The sequence below is a fragment of the Sebastes fasciatus genome, chromosome 6 (genome assembly GCF_043250625.1).
Source record: "Sebastes fasciatus isolate fSebFas1 chromosome 6, fSebFas1.pri, whole genome shotgun sequence".
Taxonomy (NCBI): Eukaryota; Metazoa; Chordata; class Actinopteri; order Perciformes; family Sebastidae; genus Sebastes; species Sebastes fasciatus.
In genome coordinates this window covers 5,592,856-5,617,901 of record NC_133800.1, presented here as the reverse complement: position 1 = coordinate 5,617,901, position 25,046 = coordinate 5,592,856, and the positions used below count along the sequence as shown (strand labels likewise).

The 25,046-nt window shown below is 41.5% G+C and overlaps 1 protein-coding gene across 7 annotated transcripts in view; it reads left to right on the top strand.

Moving 5' to 3' along the window:
- arvcfb (ARVCF delta catenin family member b) overlaps positions 1 to 25,046 on the top strand; it is a 299,063-nt gene that overhangs the window by 8,891 nt on the left and 265,126 nt on the right. Inside the window, exon 2 of one of the 7 annotated variants that reach the window (XM_074637267.1) lies at positions 2,391 to 2,474. The exons of the other annotated variants lie outside the window; for them this stretch is intronic. The gene's annotated coding sequence lies outside the window, so the exon portion shown is untranslated. The remainder of the gene's footprint in view (positions 1 to 2,390; positions 2,475 to 25,046) is intronic. 7 annotated transcript variants of the gene reach the window in all.

Here is a 25,046-nt window from a genome sequence, read left to right as displayed (position 1 = left end):
GACTGACAAAGTTAACAATAGGCTACTGTAACTTCTGTCTAAAAATGGTATAGGTAAAATATATATCCAATCCAGTCTGTATACACAGAAAGCCAAATATTTGAGTGTTGAAATGTAACATCATCTTCAATCTTTTAGATTTTTATAAGCTAACATTAGCATTTTAACATTAGCCAGGTGTGAAAAAATAGAATAACCCAACATTAAATGAATAGGCAGCTAACATCCTGTTAAAGATTTGCTTGTTGTACATGGTGATATTGTGTTTGTCACCAAACTTATAGTAGCATTATCTTATTAGGGTTCAAGCCCCGAAGGTGGCATGGTGGATTGTCAGTACTAAATTATCTCTAAACTAGATTAAAGGGAAACATTAAAGGGGCAGTGAGCTCAATTTACTGTATTGATGATTGCTACCAAATTTTCTGTGGATCATTATTGGACCACGGTCATCAAAAGTTGCATAAAGCTTGTTGATATCTTATTGCATTTCGAAGATAATAAGTCAACAACCATTTGGCCCATCCTCTCAAAACTTGCAAGCTATGTCCACAAGAGTGCCTTGAGCAAAAAAGGCTTGAACCCGCGAACAGCCGCTTGCGGCTGTAATTATATTTTAATGTTTGTGTTTTATGTGTAGGCACACATAATTCACTAAAAACAAACACTGATATTGACAGCATGGGAGGTTTTTGTTTCTAGTTTTATTTCAGAGAATATATTGGCATCTGTTTCACATGGTTTTACAGGACTAAGATAAATGTTAGTTTCTCTAGCAGGCTAACATCACCTAAACTTTACCTAATACCACCAGGTTGTATTTATTCAGGTAATTTAGCATAGTATTTCTTTTACATCTAACACACTATAAGAAAGAATACTTTGCTGGTTTTGTGTGACAAACAACGTTATGGTGACGCTACTTAGAGTCATGTGTTGAGAAACCCTTTGTTAGCTAACCTAGGCTGACCATATTTTCAAACCCCCAAACCGGGACACTTAAGTGTACCGCACGCGCGCACAGGCATGCGCAAATATGCACGCACCATAGGCGTTTTCATCAGGATGGCTAACTTGGTGCACCTGTGGCACATTTGAGCAATGAGTGGGATCAGAAAGAAGGCTTTATTATAGGAGGGTGCATTAGAGGCTGTGTCAATCATGACACATTCACTACTTTCATCCACTTTAATCACAGGGCTATCCCCGTCATGACGCACTGACAGTTTGGGAGTCCTTTAGAGAGTTTCCCTCAGAGGAAACGTATTGTTGTCTGGGCCTACCTACATTATTTTTCAACTTGTTTTGTCTCAGGCTATTATAATTAAAATTGTGGAGCTCAGACGTTTTGGCCAGGATGGCGACACCGGGTGAAATATAGCAAATATGAAATATGCTCTGAATTTTGAATTTAGCACCTTTAACATTTTCTAGTTTTCTTTTCATTTTATCAGAAATACAATAAATGCTAAGTTGTGAATTAAGTAGCCGTGTTTTTGGGCCACACTGTTTTACCAAACATTGAATGAAGCCCTGTTCTTCTCAACTCCAGCCCATAATGTAGTGCTCTGATCTATTTGTTCCGTCTGCTTTTTTTCAAAACTGTAGCCTATTTCTTTTTATTTGAACTGAAAATTCTAAATATTCATTTCCCTGCTGAGTGAGTTTTGGTACAGCTGGGATATTCATTGTTATAATATTTATATCAAAGTGTGTCTAGTATTTGAGTTGTAATGTGCAATGTGATATTACCTACATGTATTTCCTGCCTTTTAAAGATTACATTACAGTTCAGTGATCCCTTTGTCAGTTGCAGCTGAGTGTAATGAAGAGTGAATGCTTTTACCTGCTTGGCCTGTATATCACCATTACCAGTGGTATTTCTAAGCAATCTACTGTATCACAGTTGTATATTATGATAGTATTAACAATCCTCAAAATGTCACTACAGTATCATTATTGGATTGACTTGGTCAATGCAAACAAACCACCAATTTATAATACAAAATGCATGTTTATTAAGGTTAGTAGCCTGCATTAACAAGAATTCTTCATTTCTCCCGTCACAACTTTGTTTACACCAGTGGAAATATTTTCAGTCTACAGTCGTATTATGACTCATATTCTCAGTAGGTTTCATTTTTTTCTCAGTCTGATGCTGTGTTTTGTCCTTAAATGCTGGGGTCAGTGCAGGCAGCTCTCTGCTGCCAGACACACGACAACGCTTGTGTCAAAATTGGTTTTAAATCAGATTTTCGTGGCATCATCTCCCTACCCAATTGTCGGGACCTCGGGCTGCGTTGTTATTAGAATATCAGCTGGCCTGAGCTTTGTAACATGCTGACTCGTTGATAATCCACTCACTTTCTTGCACCCTCTCTGTGTCGTAGGCTCTGCATCAACATAGAGCGCTGATTGAATTCCTCTCCTGAGTATCCCTGAATCCTGCCCCCCACCCTCTCCCGCTCCCTCAGGTGATTGATATAGCTGTATACCTTTATTTTACCTCTGCAAAGCGCGCGCGCGCGCTCACACACACACACACACACACACACACACACACACACACACTGACCTGTACTGAATATTCTCACTGAGTGTATGGTAATGTGGCGTTTATCTAATGGCACAGAACAGTGAATATCTGCTCATCTGTCCGTCTGTCCATACTCTGCGCCCCCCCTCCTCCTCCACTCAGACCCAGACTTGGGTCTTGAGGATTAACCCCGCCCTCTACATTCTGGCCTGCCTTGATTATGTCCAGGGATAAGAGCTGCTTAATTGTAATCACTGGAGCTGTCCTGTGCAGTGTAAACACAGGAGCACGGATCAGCCCAGGCCACACACTGGGGATGGATATACAGTAGAACATGGAATAAACAACATTTCCCTACCTGCTAGAAAACTCCAAGATGACAGCATTTTCTCACTAATTGATTACCTCTATACAGGAGGTTATGTTTATGTTTTGTTTTCAGTTCGCAGGAAACTACTTAATGAAATTCATAAAAGAAAAACAACGACGTGGCATATATCTATCTGTGGCATGGCCTATGTAATATAGAGTGGCACAATTTTTAAATGTATTTAGCAATTACAACCAAAATTAGATGACATCAACTCCAAGTGTTCCTGCAAAATAATTATAGCATTTTACAAAGCTGATGTGGCAGCAACATGAGAAATTTAATTAACAATATAGCTGCAAGTGGGAATTCGGGGTTCAAGCCAACACAGACCGGGTCTAGACGTGTGACACTGACACCTGCATTAAAGATAACCAACAGGTTTTATGACGATCGGAGAGACGATGATTCATTTATGATCAAATGTGTTGCATTTGTAGCGCCCCCATAGTGATCGATTTGAATGAAACTTTCAGGGTATGTTTCGGATACTTATGTGGACATATCCTGCAAGTTTCGTGGCCCAACAGTTGTGGAGTTAGGTCTATTGACGTGCTGAGCCACGCCCTTTTGACGTTCATTTGTGATTATCTTCAAAATGCATGACATATCAACAAGCTTTTGATAACACAAAATTTGGTATTGAAAAAATCTAAATGGCATAAAATCTGTGAAGGTGAACTTTATTGACTCTTGAGGCTTTTTTGTAGAGCACATTGATCTGGACATGTTCGTCAAATTTCAAGTCAATCAGACTTACGGTGTGATGGGGCTGGCCTTTAAAAGCTTTCACTTTTTTGGCTGTCGATTATAGCGCCACCATCAGGCGATATTGGGATCATATTTTATGTGGAGGACATTATTTCCAGTTATGGTACCAAGTTTCATGTCTGTAGCTTGCTCCAGCTCACAGCAAATTGAGCAATGATGAGTATGACTCACTTGAAATTTTTGAAATTCAAATTCGTCATTATCTATTATATCTCTGGATTTCAACCGTGTACAGAAAAGCTTTAACAAGCTCAAAAAAATGTAGATTTACTGGTGCCACACTTTGGTCAATTGATATCTCAATGACTGAAAATAACGTAGACCGTTTTGACATATTGAACCATTTCATAGTTGCGAATCTTCAGAATACTGATTTACCTGCAGCCTTTCTCGACGATCGTCTGTGGCTTTGTTCCTATTTGACGTTTGCACTGGAGCTTGAAAGTGTGAAATGAAGTTGGCACATCATTAGATGGTTCAAGGGGGGATAAGGCACCTGAACAGTAGCTGTAATTTGTTTGCTTTAGAAGGTAATTGCTTCACTAAGAAAGGTAGGGTGGAACTTGATGAGATAGTACAACACTTAACTATTTCTCTGCAGCGTCTGTGGTGAGAATTTCCTTTAAACTGGGGTCAGCACGCCGAGGTCTTTGCCTTCCTCCACCATCTGGCAAACAGTGCACTGAAGTCTTATGCATGTCCTTTGGGTGATGAGCCCCCATGGCGAGGATCCCACATTGTTTTTCCCTATTCCGGTCGAGGTGACTCTTTCCGTTTACGGCTAATTCATAACGTTTTTGAATCACTCTTGGTCAAGTTCAGTCTTTACTGGACTTTTGTCAAAGCTGTATTTTGGGATTTTCATGGCTAGAATCTCTACGCTCAGCCTTAAAGTGGAGAGCATCCATTTTGGTGACCTCAGGATTGCATCTCTGCTTTTTTTTCTGCTGGCTTCTTTGTACTCAGATAAGGAGCAAAAAGCAAAAAGCGAATCATGGGTAGATGGTCTGCAGTGAGATGCAGTGTGGGAAAAACCTGTCCTCTTGAACTTTCTACTGAGTGCAGACCCAGCACCCTGGAGAGTACAGCTTGATGTCTGTTCCACTGAAAAGGACATCTTTATGCCAGAAACCCACCCAATGAAGATTTTCAGAGGAACAAGTAAATTGAGAAAACTCTCATGTTAAAGGCAGTGCAGCGGAACAGGTTGGCCATCTGGCATTTTAGTCGTGTCAGAGCTGAGGTCAAATCCCAGGCGACCTGTCCTTGGTGCACTACACCATCAGAGCCAATTACTGCCCTCTTAGAATCCCCCTCGCATGCACTTTGTCCCATTTCTCCTCCACAGTGTTAGGATGTTAATACTTGGAGATGGTTACACTGACTAGTTCAGTTGCTGTGGTATGATATATGAATTCTGTTTTTAATTTGTGTTATCAAACACTTCATATAATATCTTGGCCAGAGCTAGATGAGAAAATTGATATCACTCTCCACATGTCTGTGTGGTAAATATGAAGCTATACAGCCAGCCAGGACACAGTTAGCTTAGCACAAAGACTGGAAACAGGGGGAAACAGCAAGCATGGCTCTGTCCAAAGGTAAAAGACATGCCTACCAGCACCTCTAAAGCTCACGAATTAAAACTTTATTTCTTGTTGAATTTGTACTAAAACCAAAGTGGAAAACAAGTTGTAGTTTTATGGGGGATTATGTGCTGTTGGACTTCTTGGCCAGGACTGTTTCTTGAAGTCAACTAATTTTTACACTTTTTGACACTTAGTAAACTAAGCTTATATTAGCTAACCATCTCCTGGCTCCAGTTTCGTATACCTCTATAACGGAAACCTAGTGGTATCGATATTCTCATCTGACCAACTAACTAACTAACTAACTGGAGAGAACAGCGAATAAGCTTTATGTCATTTATTTAATGAGCAAAACCCCACAAAATGATTTGCCATAATCAGCAATTCCACACTAATCTAATTTAGATGAGAAGTAGAAGGCCCCCTGAATTTCTCCTTTGGTTAATTTTTTTTGTGCTTTAAAGATGAACATTGCGAATGTTGTTGTCGCTGGCAAAATTAACAGGCGCACAGCCCACTGACAGCATGGGATTCCTGAAACTGGACTTGAAAGGACACACAGAGAAACAGCCAATAGCAGTTTTAGTCTAGAGAGAGAGAAAAAAAAAATCTTTCTGGGCTTAAATGTATGCAGATATGTGTGAATCTCATTAGAGATTTAGATACTGAAGTTCTCTCCTCTGCCTGCATTAATGTTTGCTCTCCTGCTGCGCTGAGCTAAAATATTTAGTTTTCCTGAGCGTTCACAGGAAGGTGAGAGAGAATACCTCAATCAATTTGGGTGAATTTCACTGAAAAATCATAGTGCAATTCCAGCTTTGAGGGAATAATGAGATCCATGTTACATCATTTTTTGAAATACGTGGTGAGTAGCCTAATGCCTTTTAATGAGCTACTCTGTAAAAGAAAAACAAACTGTGAAGACTACACGTTGTGGTTTTGGACAGGTTGTGTACTGGACTACTTCTTGGCCGGCAACAGTGACTTCCTTCCTCTTTGGTTGCCTGGCAACCTCACAGTGATAACAAGACGTCAGGAAGTCATGGCGCCGTTAGGGGCCGTACACATGCCGCGTCTAAAACACGTGGAAAACGCCAGCCGTGCCGCTTTCATCCTTTTTATCCAAGGCGCTTTGGAGGTTGCGCTCCAGTCGCGCCTGCCGTTGCTGAGCAACCAAAACCTGCGCGCTGCAATGACGATAACGAAGTTGCGGTAATTTAGCAATAAAAGCCTCACTGACTAATCTAAATAAAGTCAAAACCAAGATAAATGGATTTCCTGCACTGTAAATCCATAGTAACTTTGCTGCTTGATGTGTCTGTGTCAATTTGTCTGACCTTTGAACCGGATGTTGAGACGTCGTCGGACGGAAAGGGTGAAGCGAGTAAAATAGTCCGTGGGACAGATTGTAAAGCTCTGGGCAGACACGGAAAGGCGTAGACTGATATTTACGGAAGAATGAAATTTGGTTGATTAGTTGTTCGGTGCGCGTTGCCGCGTTCCAAAAGTAATTGAACATATATTGCCATGAAGTGAAGGTCATTTGTTTGTTCCATTGCAACATCAGCACCCAGCAGCAAAGCTATACGCGCTTCTGCCATTTTGGACTGAAAGCGACTACCGGACGCCAGTTAAACATCTGGCTAAAAAGTTCCATATTATCTATTCTATTGTCATATATTGTACCGAAATGGCCTGTGTTGAACAATAAAATATTAGAAATATAATAAGCATTTTCAGTCCAAAATGGCGGCAGCAGCTGTTGTCAAAAAACACTGGAGTTTTGTCTCTTTGCTTCTATATTCTTTGATCTCGGGACGCAGCTGGGAGGCTTGGGAATGCTTGCACGTTGTGACAGTGTCGATCCCACCTTTGAGCGTGCCTGCCGCGCAACAATGGAATTGAAGGTGCAAAAAACGCAGCATGTGTAAGGCCCCTTATTTTTCTACCTTTGGACATGGCCTGATTACAGTCTTTATGCTAAGCTAAGCTAACCATCTCTTGGCTGTATATATTGTGTAATATTTAATGGACAAATGTCAGAGGGGTATCAATCTTTTGTTCTAACTTTCTGCAAGAAAGCGGAAAAGCTAAGTGTATATCCCAAAAAGTCAAACTATTCCTTAAAGTTGAAGTACACAAGAATGGCTAAAGGAAATATCCAGGAGGGTGGCATTAATTGAGAAACCAGCAATGAGTTGTATTTTAATTCTTGCATATACAGTAAGTAGAAAAAGAATACATATTCTTTGTGTCCATTTCCATGTTTGTTGCTCTGGCCAAGCAGGGACGTGACCGCTTATTTATGCGGCAGTCATGCGAGATGGACCTCATGAAGAGGCTGTCAAATAAAGACAGGAAAATGTTTTTCTCCCCTCCTTAAGAGCTGGCAGCAAATATAAAGGGACACTGTCAGAACATGAATGTGGCGGAGGAGATGCCAGCGCATTCATCAATGCCGGGCTTTATGTGTGGGAGAGGTTTTTGATGTGCAGGGCTCGTGCTGCAGTGGTCTTCGGTTGCGGGTGAAAGCCAGGAGCTTTGCCCAGCTGGGACTGAGCGATGGTAGATGCAAGCTGTCTTTCACGCCTCCTACAGCAGAAAGTTCTTCTCGGACTAGAAGAGAAATGACTAGAGCGTGGAAAGTGACAGTATACCGTCTCATTACAAGGGATTTGGGTGATTGGAAGTAACTCATTTTGAGTTTATGACAGCTTAATTGGGAACTTCTCATAAGTGCTTTTTTTGGGATGCTGGCCCATAAACAAAGCATGTCTTCCCTCTTCCTATCTCTCTAGTTTAGATTACTTAGATGCAGACATCTGGGTATCATGGAGGAGCACTGCAAATGAAGATCTCTGTGCCACCCAATGTTGTGGCTGCGATGAAATCAATGCTGGCTGGCTGCTGCAGAGCTTTGCAGCATAGAGGGCAGTGCTGCAGTGTTAGTGAGGCTCCTTCAGCCGCGGAACCAGATATACGGCACCAACGTACATGCTACGCACACAAAGTGAGACACGTCATATGAGACTGTAGGACAAATCAAGCCGACTCAGCAGTACTAGAATCCAGTTAGCCTGAATTCATTGGCTGATAATTCTCCAACAAGTAAAGCTTGGCTAAGCTTTTTTGTGCCCTACTTTGAAAAGTGTGTAAAAATTTAACCACTTTCACATTTCCTCTGTTGTTGCCATGGTGTCTGCACTAACTTGTCATCATCATATCTGCGGGAAGCACTGTAATCCTCTTATTCTGCCTGATATCCTCACAGCAAACTAGAATTCAGGCAGGGCCTGGCCGAGCTGCCGCTGCGTGACCCTCTATTTGTGTCGAGGTGTTAGGCTTATATTACCTCTGCTCTTCGGCAAGTTCACTGAAGTCATCCCGCGGCAGCACTACCACGGAGCATCATGGGAGCCCGCAGGCACCACCAAGGACTGAAATGATGTGGATCGATGTGCGCAAGCCAAATGTGCATCTCCTCCGTGCCTGTGTGGAAATCAGAGCTCCAGCGATTGAGCTGTTGACAGCCTCGTCTTCCATTTCAGCTGTGCTCTTTGGTAGTGCTGCAGGCCCGCGGGTGGGTGCTGTTGGATGGGTGATGGGTGGTCACTGCGTAGCTCCAAGCCAGCCGCACAGATCGGGCGAGGAGGCCTCAGCTACTGGAGGTCCACAGGGAAGGAGGATAGAAGGAAAGAGGGAGGGGAGCAAGGAATGGAGGAGAATAGAGAGAACACTTGGCATTACTGGAGCTTGGATTGATTTAACCGTACAGAGCATTCGTTGGGGGTTGTATGTGTAGCGTGTGTGTCGAAGGGGTGAAGAGGTGGGAGAGCTGGCTCTGGGGAAAAAAAGGTTCACTAATAAGGATGAGAGATGCAGTCAGCAGTCTCAGCCTCCGTGCTAATCAAACCGCTAACCTTGGCATAGTAAGTGCTGTGATCTCTCTGCTGCAATGCAATGCAGTGGATGTACAGTGTGTTTTATAAGTAGCACCTTTTTTGTGAGATCTGAGCAGGAAATCCCTTTTACTATTCTTACCTGTCATAAATGATTAAAGTCCAGTGAGGAGAAGGAATAGTTTACGGTTCAGTTTCCACTTAGAATATATGTACAATCATGGCGGGCAGTGTCATAATGTTGCCGTGTTCCCAGATCTGATTACAATGTCATCATAAATGATGTTTAAAACTATGGAAATCAAACCCATGTTGAAATAAACTGCATCCTTTAAGTCCGTAGCATTCATTTGGAGTTGTGTTTCTGGCAAAGTGATGAATGTGTTTTAACAGACCAACACAGTAAGTTGCCGGCCGTAAAACCAAAAGCTGCTGAAAGGCGATAAAACATTGATAGAGTTGAGAGACGCTGCGGAGTCGGGTGATTCTCTGTGGGTCTGTCTATACAAGCAGCCACGTTGACATTACACATAGTCATTTGATCCATTGTTCATACAAAAATATTGATTAGGGCAGCTTTTAAAAGACAGTTAATTGAAAGGTGCAGTGTGTAGGATCTGGCGGCATCTAGCGGTGAGGTTGCAGATTGCAACCAAATTAAACTTCCCGTGTGCCAAGCGTGCAGGAGAGCTACAGCTTGCTTTATGCAAATGTATATATATATATATATATATATATATATATATATATTTATTATTGGAAATCAATTGACAACACCAAACAATGAGGTATTGTCCAGAAACCCTCACAGGTACTGCATTTAGCATAAAAAATATGCTCAAATCATAACATGGCAAACTGCAGCCCAACAGACAACAACAGCTGTCAGTGTGTCAGTGTGCTGACTTGACTATGACTTGCCCCAAATAACATGTGACTATCATAAAGTGGGCATGTGTGTAAAGGGGAGACTCGTGGGTACCCATAGAACCCATTTTCATTCACATACTATCTTGAGGTCAGCGGTCAAGGGAGCCATTTGAAAAGCAGTTTTTCCTCGCCAAAATTTAGCATAAGTTTGGAGCGTTACGTAGTCTCCTTTCCAACTAGCTAGTATGACATGGTTGGTACCGATGGATTCCTTAGGTTCTTCTAGTTTCATTTGATGCCAGTATCTTCACTCTAGCTTTAGAATTGGGCTACCAACAAAAAAATCCCAAGTTGTGTTAACGTGTTAAAGATTACTGTTTATTATCGCGTTAACTTTGACAGCACTAATAAAAACACACAATTGAAATGATGAGGAAATAAATGGTTGTATTTTCATTGATTAAAAAAAGCCCAACATATTTCTTTCTTGTAGTTTTAATTATGTATCATAAGCTGCTTAGATCTTCGGCCCATATGGATCACAGATCAACTACGGTCCGTTACACCACTAATGGCTTATAGTAACCCCTTGAAGAGATTAAAATATCTTACTAAAACAAACATTTCAGTAAATGGTGTTATATTTCAAGAACACTGCGCTCATTTCTTTTAGGCTGTATACAAAAGTTTAATAATCAGATTGATTCCACAGCACTGACTTACTCATCCTCTATACGCTGATATCAATACAGTATGTCACCAACAGCCAAACCACCCCATCCCCCTTTTTCATCACTGAATCACTTCAAACAGATGCTGGCACCATGAATGACAGCGAGGCCGGCTCTGCGGGAATGAGAGGGAGGGAAGGGGGGATGGATGGATGCAGAAGCTGATGGGATTGAATGGTAACTGATCCCTTGGTGTTGCTGGCATGGCATGGCAGAGGACGAAGCCATGACGTCCCACAGGGACCCAGTTAGCCCAAAGCATTTGTCATGGTGAATGATGTAACGGGCTTTGTTAAAGGATTGTGTGTGATGATTTATTTGTGAGTGTGTGCACTGACATACTGTAGGACATATGCCCAATCTCCCCTTTCCCAGGATATGAGATCACATCGCTGCGTGTCCACGACGCCGTTATGCGCTGGCTGTGGCTGAATAAATTTGAATTTGCATCAGCATTTCTACTCTACTCTCTCTTCATCTCTTAATGCTCTTATCACACTACGAGCCAGATATTGTATCTCCATATCTATAAGATGTAAGGCAAAATCCGTTCAGACTCGTCTCTTAGAGCTAACCATCATGGACCGGATGAAAAGAGTTGTGTGTAACCTTAGCCTTTACAACCGGTAAAGATTACACTAAACATGGAAAACCCCATTTTCATATTCTTAAAGTCTCAAACGAGATCTCTCTCACTCTGTGTTTGTGTGTTTTGAGATTGACGAAGTAAAACTGATCTGTGGTGTTATAGGACCCACAGAACGTTTGTAATGGGAGGCATCTGAAACTCATATAATCATCATTGTACCTTTAGGCTTCAAAATAAAACATGACCTGCAGTATATTTAGCATATTTAGTATAGTATATATTAGTGTATTTTTTGTATCAGAGAGTTGCTCTCACCTCATCTCAGGTTGGTCTAAATAATATGAGGTTATCTTCCGTTATATTAAAGCAGCGCTAGTCAGTATATTTCTATTAACAATGGATCAATTGAATGTGTAATGTGAAAGGGGTCACTTGTAAGTGACAAACCCACACAGAATTATCACCCAACTCTGCCGTTCCCTTCAACTTACTGTTTTGGACCTGTTTTACCAGACAGACAACTCCAAACAAATGCTAACGGAGCTCTGAGTCTGCTGGATGTGTAAATAGTAGGGTTGTCCTCAACCAAAGACCGAAGAATTCTTGGTCAGCTAACACTCATACGATTTTGTCAACGGAATTCCTCCACAAAGAATCACAAAAAGCACCAATTTAAATCTTGTTTTTACAAGAGATGTGCTCATAGGTTTGTTGGAAATAAGTCATTCAGCATGAAAAAATAATTAAAAACAATTAATTGACAAAAGACATCTTACTTAGTGTGCAAAGGCCTTAAGACCAAAACGACCAATTATCAACTGACTGACTAAGAGGGGTCAGCCCTAGTAAATTGGCAACTGTTTGCTCACACATTAGCGATAACCAAAAGGCAGACAGACAAAGTTAGCAACTTAGCGTTAGCTGGTGAAAACAGCAGAGCATTTGGCAGCTAAAGAGCTCGGGAGTTGAGGAAGTTTTGAGACAAAAAAAAAGCTAAAAAGAGCATAGATAATGAATGCAAAGTGACCAAAAACACAACTCCAAATAAATGCTAATGTTGCTAACACATTTGCCATATCAACTTTATCAGGGGATAATATGCCAATGTTGTGTTTAAAACAGTAGTCACACTATTCCCACAGATATGCACCTCATGTACAGAAACACAACGCTCTGTAATAAATTGCTGCGTACTTTGTCTGACAGGAAAGGTGATTTAATCAAAGAAGCTGATTTGATTTGAGGCTACGATAAGGCTATACTCTGCACACTTTTTCAGTCCTTTCAATCACAACTGAAAACAAATCAAACAACCTTTTCATAAGTTGTGAAAGCTGCCTTATTTTCCACTAATAGGATTTAAAAGTCTTTTTGGCCTTGTAAGAAGCATTTCTCCGTCATGAATGAGAGGAGATTTTACTTTTTTAAATAAGCTGTCACAAAATTAATTACCACTCTTTGGGGCCTGCAAAGTTCTCCAGTAAGAGTTGATGATGGATATCAAAGGAAGTTAGGAAGCTAGTGATATTCCTTTGGAGTGAGTGAAAAGCACTTGCGGTCTATCCATCAAACTAATGTATTCTCTAATATTCTCAGATGTCTCAGACGGTTTTCTTTTTGGAAGTGTAATCCATTATGTTCAGTATGTTTTATATGTGCATGATGACACTTTCAAGTTGAGGTCTCTTTAACCTTTTAATTAAAAAAAAGTATGACAAAAGGATAAATTAGGCTCTTTCTAACTTTTGTCCGCTCTTCAGTTTTTCTCCTTAATGGAGAGTAATCTTAACAGAGATCTTCATTTTTTTGACCTTTCCAAAACTTTGCAAAGAGCAGCGATTAAACTAAAGAGGAGAAATCGTGATTTTCATGCGACTGCACCCCTGTTTGACCTTGGTGGGGGGAATGCATTAATTTAAACTCCACAGCCACAGTGTAATAATCCTACCCCATATGCTGGAATCTCAACCCCACTTCTATCACAAACATACACTTCACCCTATCACTATTAAACCCCCATATGTTCCTACGCCAGAGCTGTTTAATATGCAAAAAGAATGTGAAAATAATTAAACTCTACGACAAGTGATATGACCCCAATTACCTCATTCTAGCTGTGGTTGCAGTGTGGACAAGAGTACTTCACTGTAAGGTTTTGTACACTGCAAATGCCAGGATCTTTGCAGAATCACAGCATGTTTTCCATATTAAGGATTATGCACTCGGACACACAATGTGCAAACAGCTCATCAGGAAAAAAAAGATGATAAAGTAGCTCTTTAGATACACTTTTATGTCATTTTTGTTTGTCTGTTTTTTTTTTTATTTCATTGCCCTGCAGAGATTGTAGCTGGAGTACAAGATGGTGTAGATTAAGTTAATTCTCTGAAATTACAGTGCAGTCAACTGTTTGGACAAGTTTGTAAATACAGAGTAATCCTTTAGACTGTGTCTGTGTAGAAATGATTCAGGCAAGAACAGCCACAGCTTGAAAAGGCCTTGAATAAGCTCCTGTCTCAATATAATGGTGCATGTTAATCTGTCGCTCTCTGTCTATACTACACTGCCCGCAAATAAGCAACACTGGTTGCACCGGGGGGATTTAGAATGTATATTACAGCGCTGCAAATCAATTGGTTGACCGCGGGCAACACAGATATCTGAGTGCAGTTTGACACCAATTCCAAATGCCATGCCATCTTCTTCCATGTCTCTCCCCCTTTTTTGTAAGTGCTCCTGCTGGGTCCGCGATCTGCATTCAGCTGTTCGGGACAGGATATGAATATTCTGAGCAGTTCTTTTGCATATCCAGCAAAGCAAAGCAAAAAACCCCTCCAAAAAAACGTTCTCGTTATTGGTGGCATTTGCCTAAAAGACGCCGAGAGGCGACCAGTTGTCAGAGAGCTCACTGCGCAGAGAGATGGCCCACATTGCACACCAATGATGTCGCGCCTCCACCCAGGGGCCCGTGTCTCCGCATGAATGATTGACAGGGCTTCAGCACTGTAACAGCAAGGCCTTTACCATGTTCCATATTTGTGATGAAAAATCGCCCCACCCCCGTCGTCCTCCCCCTCATCTCCTCCTCCTCCTCCTTCTTGTTCCATCCTAATCTGCTCTTGTGGGTCTCAGCCCATGGCGTTTTAAACCCCTCCGTCTCCAACAGCTGCTGAGGACAGGGAGGTATAGAGAGATTAAATGAGTCTTTGCAGCCCCTGAAGGAATCCCACATGCCTCTCTGCCTCCAGCCCCTACTAGTGTCTTTGATCCACCGTGTTTTCCAACCCAGTCGAGTCCCGCTGGGTGCAAGGGGGTTCCTACACATGCCAACCTACATAGAGACCTCTTCAGACTTCATGGTGGCTGTTGAGTGTACAAGTTGCTTCATTAGGCAGATAAAAGGCTCAGTCGCTTTCAAACTCGTGGTGCTGGAGGAAACCAGTGCATTGAGAACGTCTTGCTTGTGCTCCAGTAAGTAAGTAGAGTTTTGTCAGCCTTTTTCACTGTAGTATATGCCCGGTGGTTGTGGATCTATACAGTCATGGGTGTCGTTATTGGTTTCCTTTTCTGCTTTATGGTCTCTTATATGAAGCTTTTTTGTCCAACTTTGAATACCAGTGATGGATAAAGCAGTGGAATCAGTGAGATCCGGATTCATCGGATATGATGACCAACCTCTGGGGAACGCCTGTCACCTCATATTAGCCAAATGCAATTAATGGCCCGCGATGGCCCTGGATGATGCACAGCCACATAAATGAGCGTGGATGTCATTTATTTCTCTTTACCTTCTAGTAGTACAAGGGCAACCCACAGATCTGTTCAACAGGAGACACACGTACTTTCTGCCTTTCTTCTTCACAAGCTGCCGGTACTCAGAAAGACGGTGCTGTAATGTATCAATACAATGTTCACGCCCTTTTTTGTAAAATAATTAGTGAACTGCTCTTCATAACTTTTTTTTTATTTGTGAACAAATATAATTAATGAAACATTATTTAAATGTTTTTTGAATCTGCTCTTTCAGGGCAAACATTTCCAGAAGAATTAAATGTTCAGATGAAGGCTGTGAGATGTACAAATAATAAAATAATCATTTAACTAGTAATAAAAATGGTCCAAAATGATGTAAAAACCTTCAAATTTTCTTCGTGGAGGACCCCCAAACCCAATATCTCCTTGTATCTTTTATTGACTGTAGAAATTCAGAATGTGTCTCTTTATCCTGCTGTATAATATGTAGGAGCATCACGACTGAGACACTGCTCCTAAAACTTGAATGATACCTACTATAGGCTACAAATAACACAGGAAAGCACTTTAACTATTAACACTAAACACACCACCGTAACCCTATAATGTTCCAGTTGGAATATTATTGGAGTATTATAGGCCTACTATAGAAGATGCATTGCCCAGGTATGATAATGACATTAAAACCACAGTTGATTATGACTGGCACAGTATAACATGTTTAAAGAAATAATGAATAAATAGGAATAAGTTGCAAGAGATTGCTGATACCGGCAGATACACACGCCAACATGTGACTAAGAGAGTACTGACACTTATTTTTTCCACTTCAAGCACTGCCTTTCATCCAAACTTTGTTGAAACCAACTCAGTGTTGGCCATCTCTGACACTCGCTTAAGACTTGTCTGCACATAAATGCATGTTGCAAGTTGAGAAGCTAGCTTTCCGTATGAGCGTGAAAGTGAACATCAACCTCTAATAATACCAACAGAAGTCAACACATGCTACCTTATTATTACACTGGGATACATTTGTAAGATCTGGTGGTAACATATGATGAAGTATTGCTAGCAGGTAATATGCAATACTGCAATCAATTCTAAAGTCTGCTTGTGAGAAGAGATGATGTTTAAGTCACACTATGGAACAAATTTATCCTCCATAGACATAGAGCAAAGCCTCACTAGCTGGCACATGATGGAAATTGAAGCAGTGCATGTGAAATCTCAGGGCTGCTGTAACCCTGGTAACGTTCGGAGGGAATTTGGAGGATGGGTGATAGATTATTCTCAGTGAGCATCCACTAAGCTAATACAGTCTGTCCCTCAAGTGTGTGTAATTTTCACATTTGGTCCCCGCACAAGCCTCCCGTGGCTTTTAATTTCAGTTTACCAGTACTGAAGTGAGCCTCGATGCCAGGGAAAGATTATGTGGCAAATTCAGCAGTCAGTGCACTGTAGTGTGCTAATAAGCCCTCCAATATGTCATATGTATATTGTCATCTCTTTCCTCTTGGCTTCCCTGACTACATTTGATATGTTGCATTTTAAATCTTTCATTTCTGAATAATCCTAATATTGTAATCATTGATAGTTTTGATACTGCTCTTATAGGCTACAGCACATTTTTCTAAGTACCCCTGGATGTACCTGTGTGCTGGAAAATAGTGCTCTGCCACATGTTTCTTACATGTGTAACCACAGTAGTGCACATGGTAATGCTCCGTTCCGTTTGAACTGGACAGTCGGAATTTCCAAGTTCCCAGTCGGAAAAGTCGGACTAACCTCACCAACCCCTACCTCAAAATCCAAGATGGCTGCTTCGTGCATCAGCAGTAAAAAGGCTGTATTAATATACTGTTTATCAGTACTTCTGTCTTATTTATGTCTCAATAAATCAGTCATAAACACAGTATTGCCCAACTTCTACTGCTTTGTTATCAACTGATATCAACCAGCTTCGACTTCCGATTTCTGAGATAAAAGGAAGGCAGCATTATGCCAGGGGTATCAGTAAGGAAGTTGCCAATGCTACTGCTTTGGTTTCATATCATATCCGGTTCAGTACTTTTATTGCATCACATTTGCCTCTTTACATTTTCTAATCTGTGAAAACAAAGTTGAAGACTATCTCGTGAAACTAGCAGCCTGTGCATTTATATGCTAGCAGGATTGAGACCGCATGCCAGTATGGTGGCTGTTGTGACATCAACTGCAGGATAGTTTATACAAAATATTGGCTACCTGCACAGGTTGTTCTCATACAGCGTTCATAGCTATACCTATGAAAAGTAATGCACTGTTATTTGTATATATCCCTCAAAATCTATTTGTATGTAATTCACGTAATCACAAACCACAAAGTATAAAGAGCGACAAACGCTGCGTAGCGAGAAAGTCGGGTTGGATGGGTGGGTCTTTAAAACACGGACTTTCGCCCAGGAGACCAGTGTTCATATCCTGTGTGAAACCAGAAGTCAACATTGATTTACTTGTCATGTAACTTCCGTACTTAAGTAACGCCACTTCCTGAGTTATTTTAACCCAAACCACGATCTTTTCCTAAACCTAACAAAGTAGTTTTTTTTGACTAAATCTAACTAAGCTGTTTCCTGTCAAGACAGAAGTTTATTTTTAAAAGACGGAAAGCGGAGATCGACATTTGTAGGAAAACTCTTGAAAAATGTGGGAGATATACGAACCGTTGTATTAGGATACGTTGAACTTCAGAAACAACTTTAATCGGAGCACATTATGTGTATATAAGTAAGCTGATAAGTTGTCGGCATGAATGTGAAACAACACCATCATTGATTTATATTTTTGAGTAGCGATCTTTACATGTCCTGGACAGTTTGAGAGCTATGCTTTTTTGTATAGGAGACACAATGCTTTGTAATCCTGAGGATTTCCCTCTCCAGAGGATTACATGGACGTAAGGCTTCCATGCACTCTCCTTCATACTATATCCTGTGAGTTAGCAGGTCACAGGAACCCCTGACCTAGAGGTGCTTTCCATTTTCTGACGGGTCTCCCTGTGATAGTCCGAAGACTCCAGAGCCAGTTCGCCTGAGCCATCGTGACCATCATTGCACTGATTGCAAAAATACATTAGCTCTTACTAGGAGCCACTAAGCTCACACCCATCTGCTGCTAGCAGGGGATTAATTAAATGATTCTGCCTGGCCTATTACTAAGGGTGGGGAAAAAAATCGATTCACCTGTGTATCGCAATTCTTTTTCAACGATTTTGAAACACATTTTTTTAATGCCAGAATCGATATATTTGCTTCATTTGAGTCTATATGGAGGTAGAAGGAAGTTACTGCTTTTATAGTTGTAGTCTGAGTAACGTGACATCATATCCGTTCTGTATCCTTCAACTAAAACAAACCGCAGCGAGCCGAAACAAAAAAGTAGAAAACGGCGGAGGTTCCACGAGGATATGACCTGCACCCTCACATCCAAAGTGGTAAACACTACACATCAGATAAAGTATGGAAATACTTTGTGATCACACATTGCCAAGAAAAGCAGAGCTAGACACGATGGCTAAAGCTGCATGCTAACTCTGTCATGGACAGGAAACGTTATCGTATTGCGACAACGTGCCGTCAAGCCAGCCGTCACTCTCATCTCCGTGGTCAGCCAACGCTACAACTGTAGAGCACCCATATACTGATATTTATGTTAAATGCATTCAATGGAGCTGACCATGGATGTACAAAGAGAACGAAGCTGACGGGAGAGCTAGCTTGGCTAGACTTGGCAAAGTTACAGAAAGTATACATGTGTGACTACGTCCGGTTTTCAAAATAAGGCGTTAACAAAGGGAACTGTATATACAAAATACATATATGGAAATAGGATTGATTGGATTATATTCACCAGAAGTATAAAACATGTTAGACTACATACATGCTGAAAATCAAACATTTTTACTGTATTAATTTAGAGATTTTCCAAAGTAAAAGTCCCTAGAAGTGCATGATTCAACTTTTTACCATGGTCTAGTGTTAAAAAATTAACAAAAATTGCAATAAATTGCAATATCGGTCTCGCAATATTGAATCGCAATAGCTATTCACAATACTTGTAGAATCGCAATACTCTAAAATTGCAATACATCGAATCGGCACCCAAGTATCGTAATAGTATTGAATCGGGAGATAGGTGAATCGGCCCAGCACTACCTATTACCTTGTTTTACCTTTTGTCATCTGTTTGCCGAGTATACCCATAGTTCAGCATTATGCACTTTTTTGGTTGCATCTATTTGGGAGGATTCCATTTACTTGGGCTTGTGTAGGCAAATGAATACAAGGTGCCTAGGAAACCATTACTGAAGGATAGGGAGTGTGTTTCATAAGGGGCAGCCATTTATTCTACTTTGCCGTTATGACAGAGACCTTATGAAAGTCAGTAACAATCATGTTTTTCATATGTGAGTACATTACGAGCTCCATGTTGTCCCCGTGTGCTCTGTGCTTTGTTCTGCCACGCTGTGAGGAATATAATCAGTCATCATTATGTGCACCAGCCATGTTCTGCCAAGACTCAGTGTAAGATTGCATTATCCCAGCACCGGTGCATGTTTACAACTTGATAGATGTTATACAGGAGTGCAACGTACTCTGCTCAATGCAAATTACTTTTAAGGGTTAGGCTGTCACATCTGCAATTTGTGTCCTTTGATCAGTAGTTTACTTTAATGTATTTTTAGACTGTTCACACAGCACAATTACAAGCAAAGCAGCACAGAAAGGTCACAAAGCAAATGCTGGTTTGGTAAACCGTCATCAGATCACTTTAGAGCTTTTGGCATCAGGAAAGTGATTGATGCCACACTCAATATGAAGCTGGAGCTAGCAACCGGTTAATTTAGCTTAGCATAAAAGCTGGAAGCAGAGGAAACAGATTCACCTACCAGCACCTCTGAAGGCCAAAACACACCGCTGCAGAACGGCGCATGTCAACACAGCCATCCCTATATTTAGGTGCGCCGACGATCGTTGACGCACCACCCTGCGACACTTCACGACACTGTCCTATTTCCAGCTTCCCCGCCCCTGAAAATGTTTTTTTTCCATCCAACCTGGCTCCCGTAGCAGCTTGACTTCCGATCTCCTCACTCACCACCTGCTGTCGCTGTCTGTTGCATGTGTCAATGAATGGATGAGAAGAGTTGAGGTCAAGAAATATCCCAGGCTATACAGTACAACACACAATGGCAAAGAAGATATTGCCTGGTGAGCCAAAGTTGTGGTTAGCTGTTTAGGAAGCGCTTGATCTGATATACAGCAGAGTTTTCTATGAGCAGGATGCACATTTTAAAAGTCAATATCGCAGGCAATCATGTTCATATAATTGTGGGAAGCTAAACTTGTGATCGCAATTAATATTTTATTAATTGTGCAGCCCTAATGGCGGGGGAACAAATCGGAGATCAGCATTTTTGGATTTATTGTCTGTGCAACCAACTACACAGCAACTCTTCGGCATATGGTGGCCCACTCTGGCTGACATATTGCCGGTCTGATGTATATTATGGCATGTTAACGCATGGTTAAACAAGCAGAAGTAAAGAACATCTCCAAAATTTGCTTCAAACAGTGTTTACCTACAAATAGCACCTTCTACCTGTCTCCGTAGTGTTAACAAGCCATGAGGCTGGAGGGATGAAACAGGAAGGCTGGCAGTGATGCACACAGGAGAGAGATTCTGGCGGATTCAATCTCAAAGCACCTGGGGAACATGGGCATTATTCAAATGACTTTTACAGGCTGGTGATAAGAGAACTTCAAGGGTTTCCAATTAGTACAGAGCCTTTCTTTTAGAAATCTTATGATCAGATAATGGTGCTCTTTGTGACTGCAGTCATTTGGTCAAAATGAAGATGATGATTTCAGAGACAAGGTCCATTTCATATTTGTTGCACCCCTCCATGATTGTGGGTGTTCTTGAAGAAAAAGCGCATTGGCACCAGTCCTACAGAACATAATGGTTTTATTTTGAGCACATTATTTCTTTTACATTCAAACGACTGAGTAAATGGTCGGACCAAAGGGAAAGAAAATACCCTTCTGGGGGGGATGTTCTTTGAGGAGAGCAGAAAAACTATTTTACAGTGACGGAGCTCAGTATTTAGATCCACTGCATCAGAATGCAAGCGTGCAATTCTAATTTGGGCTTAATTTGATTTGCATTCGTTTGGAAGTCCCACTGCTCCCCAGTGACCGTGTTACTGTGCTGCCATATAGGCAGAGGATGCTCGCAGCCTGCTCCCGTAGACCTCAGCTGATAATTCAATTAATTCCCTTGAAAGGATAATGGATCTTCTGAGTGGTTCATTGATTGATCTTATTTTACAAATCTAAATGGATTCAATGTCGAGTCTGTTTTCTTTATTGTTTTTCAGTTGTGTATTTTTATAATGAATGCATCCCAGTATCCTAGGACTTACATCCGTATTAGACAATTATGTAACTCATGATTTACGTCGTCATTACAACATTCAGTTAGCTACGCTAACCGCTCCAGGAGCCGCCGTTGTTGTTTAGAACGAACAGAGGCCTTTGTGTCGTTTCACACTATGGTCACACACACCTAACTAAGCCACGCTCGTAGCCACCAGTAGCTCCTCACAGGACACTGATTGGTCCGGGATCTGGCTTGCCGGATGCAAACGCATTACCTGAAGCCTGACAAGATGGAGTTTTGTATTATATGTGATCCCACAATTCTCACGTGATCTCGCGACATCGCGAGAACCCAGCTGCCGTGCAAGTTAAACGGTCGGAGCACTGTGCCTAGCCCCTTTCACAGTGCCTGTTCAAGGCAAGGCAAGGCAAGGCAGCTTTATTTGTATAGCACATTTCAACAACAGGGCAATTCAAAGTGCTTTACAGAAACATTCAAGAAATAATTAAAACAGTTATAAAAACATAAAAACATTAAAACATTAAAGATTAGAAAATAAAAACAAGCTAAAAATAAAAGCTAGGATAGAAGCTAAAATTGCATAAAACTCAAAAGAGTAAAAGTTATAGTGCAGTGTCAGAATAAAAGGCACCCGCAAACAGGAAAGTTTTAAGCTTTGTTTTAAAAGAAGTGAGAGTTGGAGCGGTCCTGCAGGTTTCTGGGAGCTTGTTCCAGATATTTGGTGCATAAAAACTGAACGCTGCTTCTGCATGTTTAGTTCTGACTCTGGGGACACTAAGCAGACCTGATCCAGATGACCTGAGAGGTCTGGATGGTTCATAACACAGCAGAAGATCAGAAATGTATTTTGGCCCTAAACCATTTAGTGCTTTGTAAACCAGCAGCAGTAAACCAAGGCGGAAATGTTGCGCTGTTATTCCCCCTCGCTATTCTGTATGAGCGGTACGGAGACGGAATGGGTGGACAGAGTTGTTCCGTGTAGTCCCGTCGGAACGGACACACACACACACACACGAGACGCTGACACTTTCCAGTGTGATAAAGCAAAGCCAACGTAACGGCGGACCTCCTTTACGGCAGTATTGCGGAATCTCTGCGTGAAAGGGGCCCCTGACTAAAAATCTTTCTGCGCCGTGCAGTTCCCACTTACTCTGCTATAATCACACATTTTTGGTGCTTGGTCTTAATTCCTGATGCAATTTACTGGTAGTTTCTGGAGTCATCACTTAAAGCGTCAGTAGGCAACAGGTTTTTGGCATCATTGGGCAAAAAATCCATAAAAACCTTTCAGCATATTTTAATTCAAGTGTTCTTAGACAAAACTAGACTTCTGCACCTCCTCATGGCTCTGTTTTCAGGCTTTAAAAAATCTAGCCAGTTACGGAAGACTTTGACCAATCACAATTTCATTTCAGAGAGAGCGTTCCTATTGGCTGTGCTCTGGCTGGTGGGCGGTGCTTGGTATTTCCTCATCAGATCTCAACATGGTTCCCGGGTAACAAACTTTCTCATTTTACAGCTAAACAGTACACTACAAGATGATTCTGAAAACATTTGAGGCGAGAAATAGGCATTACAATAACAGAATATTGATTAATATTATCAGCGATACCTAGTTTGACAGTTTGGTTGAAATTTCGCGAGTGACTGACAGCCGGCTCTCATAGACGGCAGATCGACAGCAGACCTCAGATCAGCTCTTACTGCTTGTTTTCCTCCGGTCTGTGAAATCTTGCAGATGCCGTTAGGAGCACCGGAGGACACAGAGGCACATGATTATTTTCAGGTTACCTGTTTCATGTACTACTGTCACGATATAGTGATTGTTTTATAAAAATAACTTTTTTTAATCATATTTGCTCCAATCTCGCCTACTTCAGCTTTAAGGCAGTTTGTTTTTACTGCCTGATAAGATTTTTCTAAGAGAAGAGAGCTCTTTATTTTCCGTTATTGCATGATGGTAAACTAGCTTATACTGTACTCAGCTCTGCTGTTTTCTGTGAATAGGAAGTGTAACATCAGTTGGGTCACTGAGTGAGGTAGGATAGCAGCTCTCCTGACCAACGGAAGAGCCAGACTTGGTACTCTAATGCACACAAACCAACATACGCATGTGAGGAGTGAGGAGGAAGCAGTGTGTTTGACAGAAATATGACCGGAAGGTATTAAGCATGCATGGATGGGCGGTAAATAAGTTATTATTATTAGTGTCATGAGAGGTTTAGATCTGGGAAATTTCTGTCATGAATTTGTATTAAATCCTGTTGTTATATTCCCTAATGCTAATATGGTACTTGGTCATTGTCATGTGCACACATGTATAGCATCACTGTGTTTATATGTGCCAGTGTGTGTGTGTGTGTGTGTGTGTGTGTGTAAGTGAGAGCTGCTATCTAAGTGTTATAGAGATTAATCGGTTTAGTGAAAAGAGAGCTAATTATAGCAGACTGGGACCTGCACTTAATGACCAGATCTCTCTCTCTCTGTCACGCACACACTGTACATATACAGAGTAATTAAATAACATGCAAGTGGACCTACAGTACATTGGACATCAGTAACGCCTGCCACCTGTAGGGCTCCTCTTTGTTTGCATGGCAGTATTGCAATATGCGCTGAGTGAGCCATATAAAGAGCATAGTTTGCTGTGATTGAATATAGATTCAAGACGCCTGTTCAAACTCAGATTTAAAAGAGAGGCAATTTGTGTAAGCATCATATAACCAACAGAGAAAATGAAAACCGAAACAAGGTGCTATAGACAACTCCAGCATTCACTTGTTGTGATTATAGGATTTTATCTGTCTTGATAAAATGAGCCTTGGTAGATGCTTCAGTTTGAGCATCGTTTCCTCCATATGCTTGTTTAGTCTGTCTGGCCTTTGTACTCCTCAGAGGCCCGGAGGCCGTATGTGTTCCTCTCTCCGGCCTCCACAGTTGTCCTCTTCTATTGGCTAACAAACACTCAAATAAAACACAGTGAAGAAGTGCTACTTGGGTGTTTGGCGTTACTTTGACCTATTCTCTTTGGGGAATACTTGAGGTACTTCATTAAAAATTCACACTAGAAATCTTTGTAAATCACTCCAACTAGGGGATAAAAAATTTATGTTTGGGTAGGAATGTATTATAAAGAACAAAGCACACTGGCAGCCAGCATCAGTGTGTGCAAATACTCCTTCCTTTTTTCCAGTATTGGGCTCCGTCTTTCTGTGTGACCTCTGTAATCCTAAAGCTGTTGACCAATCCCCAGCGTGGCTCAAAGCCCGCTCCTTCGCCCCCCGGTGACAAGTCGTTTTTACAACGCAGAATCCGACGGCGGCCCCGTTTGCCCAGCAGCCATCGATGTGGCCTGTCTGGAAATATCGAGGTCAGGCTAAGCCACTCTGCAGCGGTTTCTAGGGCACGACACACATCAGAACTGCGGTAGGGTTGAAATCTGGTTCAAACAGCAGCTGGGGGAGGCAGGGGAGGTGCGTGACGTCACCTAAGTCCCC